The following is a 10576-nucleotide window of genomic DNA, read 5'->3' as shown; positions in this document are numbered from 1 at the left end:
TCCTTACCTCCCCTCGTAGTTGAGGGCAAAATCTTGGTTCTATCGTCTTTCAAGTTCTTCATAGTGATCAACAGATATAAATCTCAAGTGACTCAGAGAATAGAGCTATGCTCCCCGGCAACGGCGCCAAAAATTAGTCTTGATAACCCACAAGTGTAGGGGATCGGAACAGCTTTCAAGGGTAAAGTATTCAACCCAAATTTATTGATTCGACACAAGGGGAGCCAAACAATATTCTTGAGTATTAGCAGTTGAGTTTTCAATTCAACCACACCTGGATAACTTAGTATCTACAGCAAAGTATTTAGTAGCAAAGTAGTATGATAATAAAGGTAACGGTGGCAAAACTAAAGATAATAGTTTTGGGTTTTTGTAATAGTTGTAATAGTAGCAACAGAAAAGTAAATAAGCGAAGAACAATATGTGAAAAGCTCGTAGGCAATGGATCAGTGATGGATAATTATGCCGGATGCGATTCCTCATGTAATAGCTATAACATAGGGTGACACAGAACTAGCTCCAGTTAATCAATGTAATGTAGGCATGTATTCCGTAAATAGTCATACGTGCTTATGGACAAGAACTTGCATGACATCTTTTGTCCTACCCTCCCGTGGCAGCGGGGTCCTAGTGGAAACTAAGGGATATTAAGGCCTTCGTTTAATAGAGAACCGGAATAAAGCTTTAACACATAGTGAATACATGAACTCCTCAAACTACGGTCATCACCGAGAAGTATCCTGATTTTTGTCACTTCGGGGTTGTCGGATCATTTAAAACAAAACAGAGGCTGGGCAACTCGCTTCCAGGGAGCTCCCCCGATGGCATCCTTTGTTGGCCGTTCGATCAGTGTTGACCAGGTATTTTTTCGCGCGTTGGCCGTTCGATCGTCGCTGGAATTATGCGCACTTATTTTTATCGATCGGTAGATCATGGCGAGGGATGACGTGTGGGCCGACGCTGTGGCCACTTGGATCGAAACGGCTAGGTGTTGCTTTTCCTGGTGCGGGGGCGCGAGGCAGCCTCTCCTGCCGCGCCGTGTGCGAGCGCACACGTCATGGGCGCAGCAAGCACAAACCCAACCCCCAATCCATAGCCGCCACACCCTCCCTCCTCCTATTTCCTCCCTCGTCTGCCGCCGCCACGCCCTCCCTCCTCGTCGCCCTGTCTCTGCCCAGCTTTGCCGCCTCCCACGCGCTCGTCCTCTCACCTCCCATGGAGGGGAGGGGTGAGGATGTTGGGAAAGGAGGAAGCCGGAGATGAGGAGGTCGATGCAGGGGACGCCATGGATGGTCGGGGCGCTGGCTCCTCCTTTCCCCATGCCACGGCTGCCCAGATCCGGCGATCCCCTCCCACTCCGGCATCCAGGTTCGTTGACTCGATCTCTCAATCACCCCATCGCCGCGCTGCACACCGTCGTCAAGGACCAAGCCGCCGCCGCCATAGTGTCCTCCTCCCCGGTGGTCGCGGGTGCCCTGCCCGCCAAGCTGCCATTCTTATCTTTCTGGAGGCAATCTGGTAGTGCTGAGCGCACGGTGATGCTGTCACGGTATCCCCCTCCCCGGTGCTCTTAGATCCAGTAGTAGCTCAACGCAGGAAAGCCGGTTGTGCTCGATCTGCTCGCCTCCTTCGGCTCGCAGGCTCAGCAAGTAGCAACAACATTAGCTTTATTTCTCCCACTCCCCTCCCCCCTCTCCCTCCTATAGATTTCTCTCTAATGGCAACTCCTATGGGTTCGGTGTATCATAGCTTTTTTTTCTTTCTTCCAGCTGAAGCCTGCTCTCATTATGCCTGCCACCTCTCTATGAGATCAGTAGGTTTGATCGCCTTGTCTGCAATTTGGCTGATTCCAGTTAGTATTCTTGTTCTTTATGGGAGATACGAGTTTGGATGTAGCTCACTGGCCAGGAGAACCTGCGATGCCAGCAGACCAATCTAGATCTGCACGTGTTGAATATGCAAACAGTTATGTAGTATGTGCAGTTTACTTGCTCTGTTTTTATGGGGATTTTGGAATTTTCCATACATGCATTGCATGACCCAGATCCGTTCTGTGATTTCCATTGTCTATTTACTGGTGACCCAAGTGTGTCTTATTTCCATCTTTCTTTGTCTTGATATAGCTGAAGGTCAACTGCTAGCCCATCCGTGCAATTCACTAATTTAATTATGCCTGCTTGCTCGAAGTCTATTTTATAGATGGCCGGCATATTATCGTGGGAGGTGTTTAACTGTTTTCTCTGGAATAAACTGAAAGCTGATTATTGTGAAAATGCATCATACCGTGCTGATTTAAAATAATATTGGTACGCATCATCAGTTTTTGGCATATGCTTTTGAGTTATATATCGCCATGCCAAGTTGCCAACTAACTGATACATGGTTATGGTTGAGGAATAATGTTGAGCAGTACAAGGTTACACCATCACAGTTCAAACACATCTTTTTTGGTTGATAGTTTTTGAGATAGCTTACTGCTTATGCCCAATGGGAGTTTAATTGAGCATCTTTAATATTCTAAGAATCACACCGGCGCAGCACGCTTAGGTTGTTTCCAGATCTCATGTTTGTCTAAGTCACCAAGTTAACCCACAAGAATTTGTTTACTTTCTTGGCTATTGTGGTTAAAGGCATCCTTTTATTAGAGCTATATATAGTTTTTGGACATGTTCCAGTTTGGTTATTTTTTTATGGATTTTGAATATGTTTCAATTTGATCACTTTTGAGACTCAGTTAGAACAGATAATTTTTGTTTCTTTACCATATAGTTCCTAATTAGAAAAGCCCCATCTGCAGGTTGGAGGCATTGGCGTGAAGGTGTCGTGAGTTATTTGCAAGGGCATTGTTCTGACGTGCTCCTCCATGTCTCCTGCGAGTTCTTGGTGTGGCGATCATGGCTCCAGATAGCATAAAATGTATGCATTGGAGGTGGTAGCATTGCTAAAGATCTACATATTGTAGCAGTAGTTTTTACTGTGAAACATAAGCTCTTTTTACAGTGCAATTATTAAATTGTAGTAGTAGTTTTTCTTGCAGCTTGTAGTAGTAGTTTTTCTTGTCAAAATCGGTCCTTTCTCTGTACTTGTTGATCTTTTTAGTCTGAATTTTCCAGCCAATTCAGGATTTTTGTTTTGCAACATTATGGATGATGCATGTCTTTTATATTGGCTTGGATTGCAAGCTCTTCTTTAAATTGGTGACACATATGACCTACAGCGTTGAATCAGTTGTATTTTTGGTTGAATTTCAAATCAAAAGTCTTGAATTACAGTTTCAGTTCTTTCTACTTAGCTTGGCAATCAGTTAACTATCCAAGTACAGCTTACTGAATGACATGTGTTGTCATGAATGAAAGCTGGTCCAGTCCAACTTGTCATTTTTTTATTGGGTCTAAAATTTGACTGAACCTGAACTGAAGTTTAGCTCAGCCTCATTTGACAAATAGATACACACACAACGCAGAATATATATACGTTCTTGAATGACATACTATATATATACCTTCATCCACACTGTCTGATTACCAGTGCTTTCTGTTGTTGTCAGCGACATCATGGGTGTCGGTGCAGAATGACGGAGGAGCGGGAGAAGCAGGAGCTGCTCGGACGCGCTAGCGCCAGTGAGATCTTCCAGCATGCGCCGACGGACAAGCCGGCATTCACGCTGGCCCAGATCAAGGAGGCAATCCCGCCTCACTACTTTCAGTGCTCGTTGATCAAGTCCTTCTCCTATGTGGTCTATGACCTCGTCACCAGCGCGTCCCTCCTGTACGCCGGGTTGGTCTGGATCCCAGCACTCTCGAGCATGCAATAGTTGGGCGCCTGTCCGCTCTACTGGGTGCCTCATTTTGATTTTCTTACCTTGGTGGGTTTGTATTCAGAAAATTAATTTGCCTATTTTTGCTTTTTAATCTGTGTTGGGAGAAAGATGTTCCTCATTGTTGAGAAAATGTTTATTGTATGGACCATACAAGGTTCTTTCTCCAAATGTTATTGTGTGGTGCAACTATGATCTATTTTCCTTGTGCAGAGGTCTGTGACGAGGCAGACAGGTGGCGGGCGGCAACAATAGGGGTTGGCGGATGCTCCGAGACCAATAGCCTACTTAGTGGTATGCCTCCCTGTTCGTTTTTTGGTGTTTCCTCAAGATTGGTGTCGTGCAGTTCTGAGTTGTTTTGTGTGTGCGTGTGTTGTGTGATGCAGATGGGAAGGAGGATCTGACAAGTTAACCCCCCACAATTGTGTTGTTGGAGAACTTCTGCGAGCTCAGTAAAATAATGAATCTTCATCTCCGATGTTTTCTCTCGAAAATGGAGCGCGGATCGCAGGAGCAAGGAGCTGGTCGAGTGTAGTGAACAAACAATCAACGCGGCACATTTGGAAGTTGTGAGAGCTGTGAATGGCACCGGTCTTGTCATACTAATGAGCAGGAGCACCGGCCACATTACTCTTCATGCCACTCTAAGCAGTCGGCTGCTACTTGAGATTGATTTCCATGTTTAAGGAAAGGGAGACCGGATTGAGTTCCTGTATATGCAAGAAGAAGGGGCATTGTCGTGGTTGTTGCTGAAGGTGTTGGTCAGGAGCTGATTACCGGGACTGATGACAAGAACGAAGAGCAAGATGAGTATGTCAACATGTTGTTCCTTAACGTTGGCCTTCTTCTATAAAGTTCACATGCAACTCTCCTTCATGGTTAGAAAAAACTAATTTAAACGTTTTCTTTCTTTGATGGTTACTCATTTCTCTTACCATTGTTGTATCAAAACAATTTTATTTTCGCTGATGGCCGCTTGGGCTCATTTTCGAAGAGAATGAGATGTGGAATAAACTACTCTAAAATGGTTGGTTCCCTTCAAACAATTTATTAGCTAACTAATTTTGGTTGCTGTTGCACATGATACAATTGTGCTCTGTTGTTGCCATCTTGCATTTCATGTGAGCTTAAACAGACAATCAATTAAACTTTTACTAAGTTCTTATTGTATGTATTTGCTCAAACAGTTACTGAAAAAATGCAAATATTTTTAGCAAGTACATGGTTTTAAATGGGACTCGGTGTCGTTTAGCGCAATGGGCAGTGTTATACAAATATAATTTTTTGGTGCAAGGTTATACATTTTTTTCAAACTTGGATTTCACAATGTGAAAGACATTTTCAAAAGAGTATGGTTTAATATATGGGCTTTCTACAACGAGTATTGAAGTCCTTGCAAAATGAAACTATTTTCATCGACAACATGGCTTTGGCGGGTCTCTGCGCCATTTGGCGCAACGGGCGAGAAATTGCACCAGTCGGCGGCTGAGGAACCGCCTTTGTCACCCAGCTGAGGAACCGGGAAAGAAAGGAAGGGGATAGATAGTCTCCGCTGGATCCGCCCCCTGCCGCTTCATATTCAGCACCTCACGGGCCACAAACATCGCTCTACGTGGGCTGGGCTAAATAACATATGGGCTATCCTAATACCTCTTGATCCCTATATCTCTGTATATGCACAACAAAGACATGTTTTTTTCTTAGGTTTCTTATCTTTTTGCCTCTTTTTTGCAGGAAAAAGATGCACGACCAGGTTTCTCATCATGATAACCATGTTCTCAAACTTGCTAAAAAAATACAACCATGCCAACTTTACTCCCTCATCATAGTGGCCATATTTTCAAACTGAACATATTCATATTATGCAAAGTTTTCCTTTTCCCAAACTATCATTTAACAACGTAATTAACTTGTTTAAAAAATAGCATGATTTAGTTGAAGATTCTTGCAGCATGAAACTATTTTCATCGACAACATGACTTCAGCAGGTCTCTGTGCCATTTGGCACAACGGGTCAACTAGTAACACATAATAGGTGACTATAGACTTGCAAGATAGGATCAAGAACACACATATATTCATGAAAATATAATAGGTTCAGATCTGAAATCATGGCACTCGGGCCCTAGTGACAAGCATTAAGCATAGCAAAGTCATAGCAACATCAATCTCAGAACATCATGGATAGTAGGGATCAAACCCTAACAAAACTAACTTGATTACATTGTAAATCTCATCCAACCCATCACCGTCCAGCAAGCCTACGATGGAATTACTCACGCACGGCGGTGAGCATCATGAAATTGGTGATGGAGGATGGTTGATGATGACGATGGCAACGAATCCCCCTCTCCGGAGCCCCGAACGGACTCCAGATCATCCCTCCCGAGAGAGATTAGGGCTTGGCGTCGGCTCCGTGTCGTAAAACACGATAAAACTTTCTCTCTGATTTTTTTCTCCCCGAACGTGAATATATGGAGTTGGAGTTGAGGTCGGTGGAGGTCCAGGGGGCCCACGAGATAGGGGGCGCGCCTCCTGTCTCGTGGACAGGGTGTGGGCCCGCTGGTGTATTTCTTTCGCCCAGAAATTCTTATTAATTCCAAAAAGTGCCTCCGTGGATTTTCAGGACATTCCGAGAACTTTTCTTTTCTACACATAAAACAACATCATGGCAGCTCTGCTGAAAACAGCATCAGTCCGGGTTAGTTTCATTCAAATTATGCAAGTTAGAGTCCAAAACAAGGGCAAAAGTGTTTGGAAAAGTAGATACGTTGGAGACGTATCAACAGTCAGTTTGGCTTTTTTACTGAGTCGGGCTTTGGCACTGCAAGTAACAAACAACAGGTTAATATGGTAAACCGGTACAAGAAAGCAAAACTAACATAACTATACTTACCCAGGGACGATCTTGGGGGGAGGCATCTGTGTGGTTGATGAGTCGCCAGAGGATGAATTGGAAGTTCCCTGATAATTCGAAGCAGATGGATTAAGAGGGTATCGGAAGCAACCCGCCAAGGGATAAGATTTATTAGAAGAACAAGAGACCTCTGCATGGCGTTTCCGAACAGGTGTGTCTGGTAAACCGGAGGAGGTAACATGTTGGCCACTATGCCGGGTTGTGCGACGAGCTTCATGTTGCTGTGTTTTCATAGAAAAGTGTGGATCCAAATGAGCAAGGGGATGTGAACGTTTTACTTTCTGGACTGCGCGGTGAAGTTTTTGTATTGGCACATGATCTGAATCGAAGGAAAGGGAGATTACCTCTACATGGTCGGCGCGACTGGCTTCCGCGTCATCCTGATAATGATCATTGTCAATAAGATGTACGAAAAATGAACCAAGGGAGTCAAGTTCTACCTCTAGTTCTGAGTCATCAACATCTTCGGACGGATCAGAGGACTCGGCGGTTTTCTTCTTTGCTGGCCTCTTTGTGACCTTGGTCTTGTTACGAGGCGCTCTCGCCGGTTTGTCTTGCGGTTTTGCCATCTTGTCTTGAGCTTTTCTCTTCTGGAACGGATCTTTGTCCTGCAAGGATAAACAAAAGGCTATCAGAAAATGTTAAGAGGGAGACGGATTAAAAGCAGAAGGATAAATTCTTACAGCTGGCGGTTTGTTGGGGGCATAAAAGGGACGCAGCCCAGTCTTGCTGCACTCATATATCGGTTCATCTAACATCTTTTTGACAGACTCAGTGATCTCGTCGTCAGTCATTTGTATTTCAGTGTGCCGTTGAGGATCCTTGACATCCCCAGTATATTCACACATTAATCCAGTGTGACGGCTTAAGGGCAAGATACCCCATGAAACCCAACAACCGACAAGGTCGATACCGGTTAAACCATTTGCCATAAGAGCATGGAGTTTAGAAATATGTGGTGCATATGTCGATCGTTCTCTGGCAGTAAGCCGTTGAGGCAGTTGATGTTCAATGCTGAGCCGATAAGCACGATAACCCGACAGAGGATTTTCATCATCAGGAGCAGTGTTCCGGCAGTAGAACCATGTCTGATTCCAGTCCTTGGGGTGGATGTGATGTTTGGCATGAGGAAAATTGACTTCTTTCCTTTTTTGAATCGACACCCCGGCAAGTTCAGTATTGGGGCCGTCGGTAAATTCAGTACGGCGGTTCAAGTGGAAGAAGTCTCTAAAAAGTTCAACAGTCGGTACTTCTTGGAGATAAACTTCACAAAACACTTGGAAATTGCAAATGTTGGACACAGAGTTCGATCCAATGTCTTGAGGGAGGAGTTGGAAGTTGGCAAGTACATCACGGAAAAATTTCGATCCGGGAGGGCTAAACCCTCGGTCCAGATGCTGCATAAACACAACTACTTCTCCATCTTGAGGTTCAGGAGGATTTTCAGTCCCAAGTACTCTCCAATGGATGATCTCTTTCTTGGCTAAAGAGCCAGTCACAACATACCCAGTAAGTTGTCCTTCTATAATCCGGGAGGGAACCCAATTGCAAGAGGAGAATTGTTTGGCCATTTTTTATGACAAACTGTAAAGGAAATTCAAATGTCGGTTTACGGTTCAAGCTTGATATGCATAAACCGGTGTCAAACCGGGGGATTTAGTCAGAGCATGTGTGCAAGTTAAACCGGATGCTGATATTTAAGTAAAGATGACGGTTTACATGAGGGATAATGGTACCTAGCAGATTATCATTTTCTGTCGGTGTTCTGGGAACAGGGGTCCCTAGACTTGCCTGCCTGCGGCCTATGGCGTGGCTCAAGTGGTGGCCCACTGCAGCCCAGCTTCATCAGCTCAAGCTCAAGACCCTCGCGAGGGGCCAAGCCTCGCGGGGCGGATGACGGGAAGCTTCCTCAGGCGTAGCCTTGTCAGGCAGGCTCGCGAGGAGCCCATGACGCAAGCCATGACGATCGAAACCAGGCGGGCGCCAGGCGGGCGCCGGCCTGCGCAGTGTCCTTGTTTCCCCTTTGGTGCAAAGAGGGCAAGCACAGGCCAAGACATCAGGCAAATGTTACCGTTTCGGTGCAACAAGACCAAGACCAGAGGAACGGCCGGAAGGAGGTCACCGTGGAGCCCAGGACGGCGTCATCATCAGAGTCTTTGGCAGTCGAAGACCAACTTTAGTCAGGATAAGTGTACTAGATGTTCCCCTTCAAAATGGCCAATTGTTGGCGCCCTTCCCGCTCATTATTTGGGAAGAGGCCCAAGGCCTTCCTCTATAAATAGGACTAGCCACCGCAGTTGGAAGGCAGCCAGAAATCGGGTAGGCATCCAAGAAGCGAATAAACTCTCCCAGGCAGTTCATCGCACCAGCTCAGGAACAGTCCCTCGCGAGGCTGTTCTCCCCTTATACTGTTCATCATCAGCCCCTGAGGCAATCCACACACCACAAACTAGAGTAGGGTATTACACCACAATGGTGGCCCGAACTAGTATAAATCATGCGTCTCTTGTGTTGTTCTCCATGTTGTCTAGATCCTTTGCAAGGCAACGAGACACAAGCTGGTAGGGGAAAGATCTTCGTGCGCACCCCAAAGTTCGAACCTCAAGGGTCTGCCGGAACCCGAAATCCGACATTAGGAACGCCAGGTAGGGGTGCGCCGGAATCCTTCTTCCGCCGCCTCGCGTTCCGTCGCCTCGCCATCCTGATGTCGAGCGACCCGACCACCAACGCCAACCGCTGGGCGGCATGGCCCGCCCACGCCATGCCGCTGGCCCAGGGCGACCTCAACCTTGCGCCTCAGGCAGCTCGCGCTCCGCAGGGTGCTGCGGGGCGCGAGCGAGGCGGCCAAACGCCGCTTGCCCTCACACCACGGCAGGTGCAGTCAGCAGCAAGAGCCTCAAGCCACACCGCGGCGACAGCACCGCACACCCAATGGGAGCAGGCAAACTCCAGGGCCGCGCTCAAGGTGGCCCGATAGCTGCTACGGTGCCGGCTACTGGAGGGCGGCCGCGACGTGTTGTTAGAGCGAGTAGCCGAGCTCCTAGATGCTGCCACCTCGGGAGCACCTCCTTTCTGCATCCAGCTGCCACCCCAGGTCCAGGGTGGACCATATGGCGGCCCCATACATTCCCACGCAACTCCGAGCGGACTCAAGGACCTGCTCAACGCCAACTCGGCCGTAAGCACCGGGCGACAAGTCGCGCTGGCCCCATCTCCTGCCGGCGAAGGAGTGCACGCCGGGGCCCTTGGCCTTGGCAGGCCGCCATGCCACCACACTCAAGACAGCGCTCCAAGTCGGGATGCATGGCGCATAGGGCACTATGGCGAGGATCATGGAGCGGTGGCCCCAGAAGCTTATGTGCCCCGTATGGTGGATCAAGAGTGCGCATTGGAAGAAGACCATGGCTCATTCCTCGGGACGGGCTGGAGCAAGGAGATACCAGAAGCGGAGCTCTTTCAAGAACCCTAAGAGGGCCTCGACGACCGTGCCGGTGGCGGCAACTATCGGGTACCACTAATTCCTCAGGAGCAAACTTATGCTAACCATGGGTCGCAGGAGGTATAGGTCACCGCAGCAGATGGCTGCCCCAATCCTGCAGCCTCTTACCCCTCAGGAGGAGGGCACCGGGGGCTGCAGGAGAGGGGCCGAGATCCGGGTTCATCCCTGCGGCGCTCGGCGCAAGGTGTTCTCAGGAGGTAGGCCCTCTGCCGGGAGGTGCCTCAGGGCCTGCCCCCGGCAGAGGACCCGTGGTCGTTAGGGGAACCGCTGGCGACCGCTCTACCCCATTGGCGTCGTCCTTGGTCTCCGGCCGCCGTCAATGGCGGTAGGGTGTGGCACAAGG

The 10576-nt window shown here is 47.8% G+C and overlaps 1 long non-coding RNA gene across 2 annotated transcripts; it reads left to right on the top strand.

The window, feature by feature from the left end:
• Nucleotides 1–1013: 1013 nt before the first annotated feature.
• Nucleotides 1014–4860, top strand: LOC123112521 (uncharacterized). Of its 2 annotated transcripts, XR_006455542.1 has the most exons (5): nt 1018–1368; nt 2798–2916; nt 3548–3865; nt 4031–4111; nt 4204–4860. It is a non-coding gene; the product is annotated as an uncharacterized lncRNA (long non-coding RNA). The 2 variants fall into 2 exon arrangements; XR_006455541.1 differs by having other exon boundaries at nt 1014–1368; nt 3548–4111.
• The last annotated feature ends 5716 nt before the right edge of the window (nt 4861–10576 follow it).

This window comes from Triticum aestivum, chromosome 5B, assembly GCF_018294505.1.
Source record: "Triticum aestivum cultivar Chinese Spring chromosome 5B, IWGSC CS RefSeq v2.1, whole genome shotgun sequence".
NCBI classification, from domain to species: domain Eukaryota; kingdom Viridiplantae; phylum Streptophyta; class Magnoliopsida; order Poales; family Poaceae; genus Triticum; species Triticum aestivum.
This window is presented reverse-complemented; position numbering and strand designations above follow the sequence as displayed.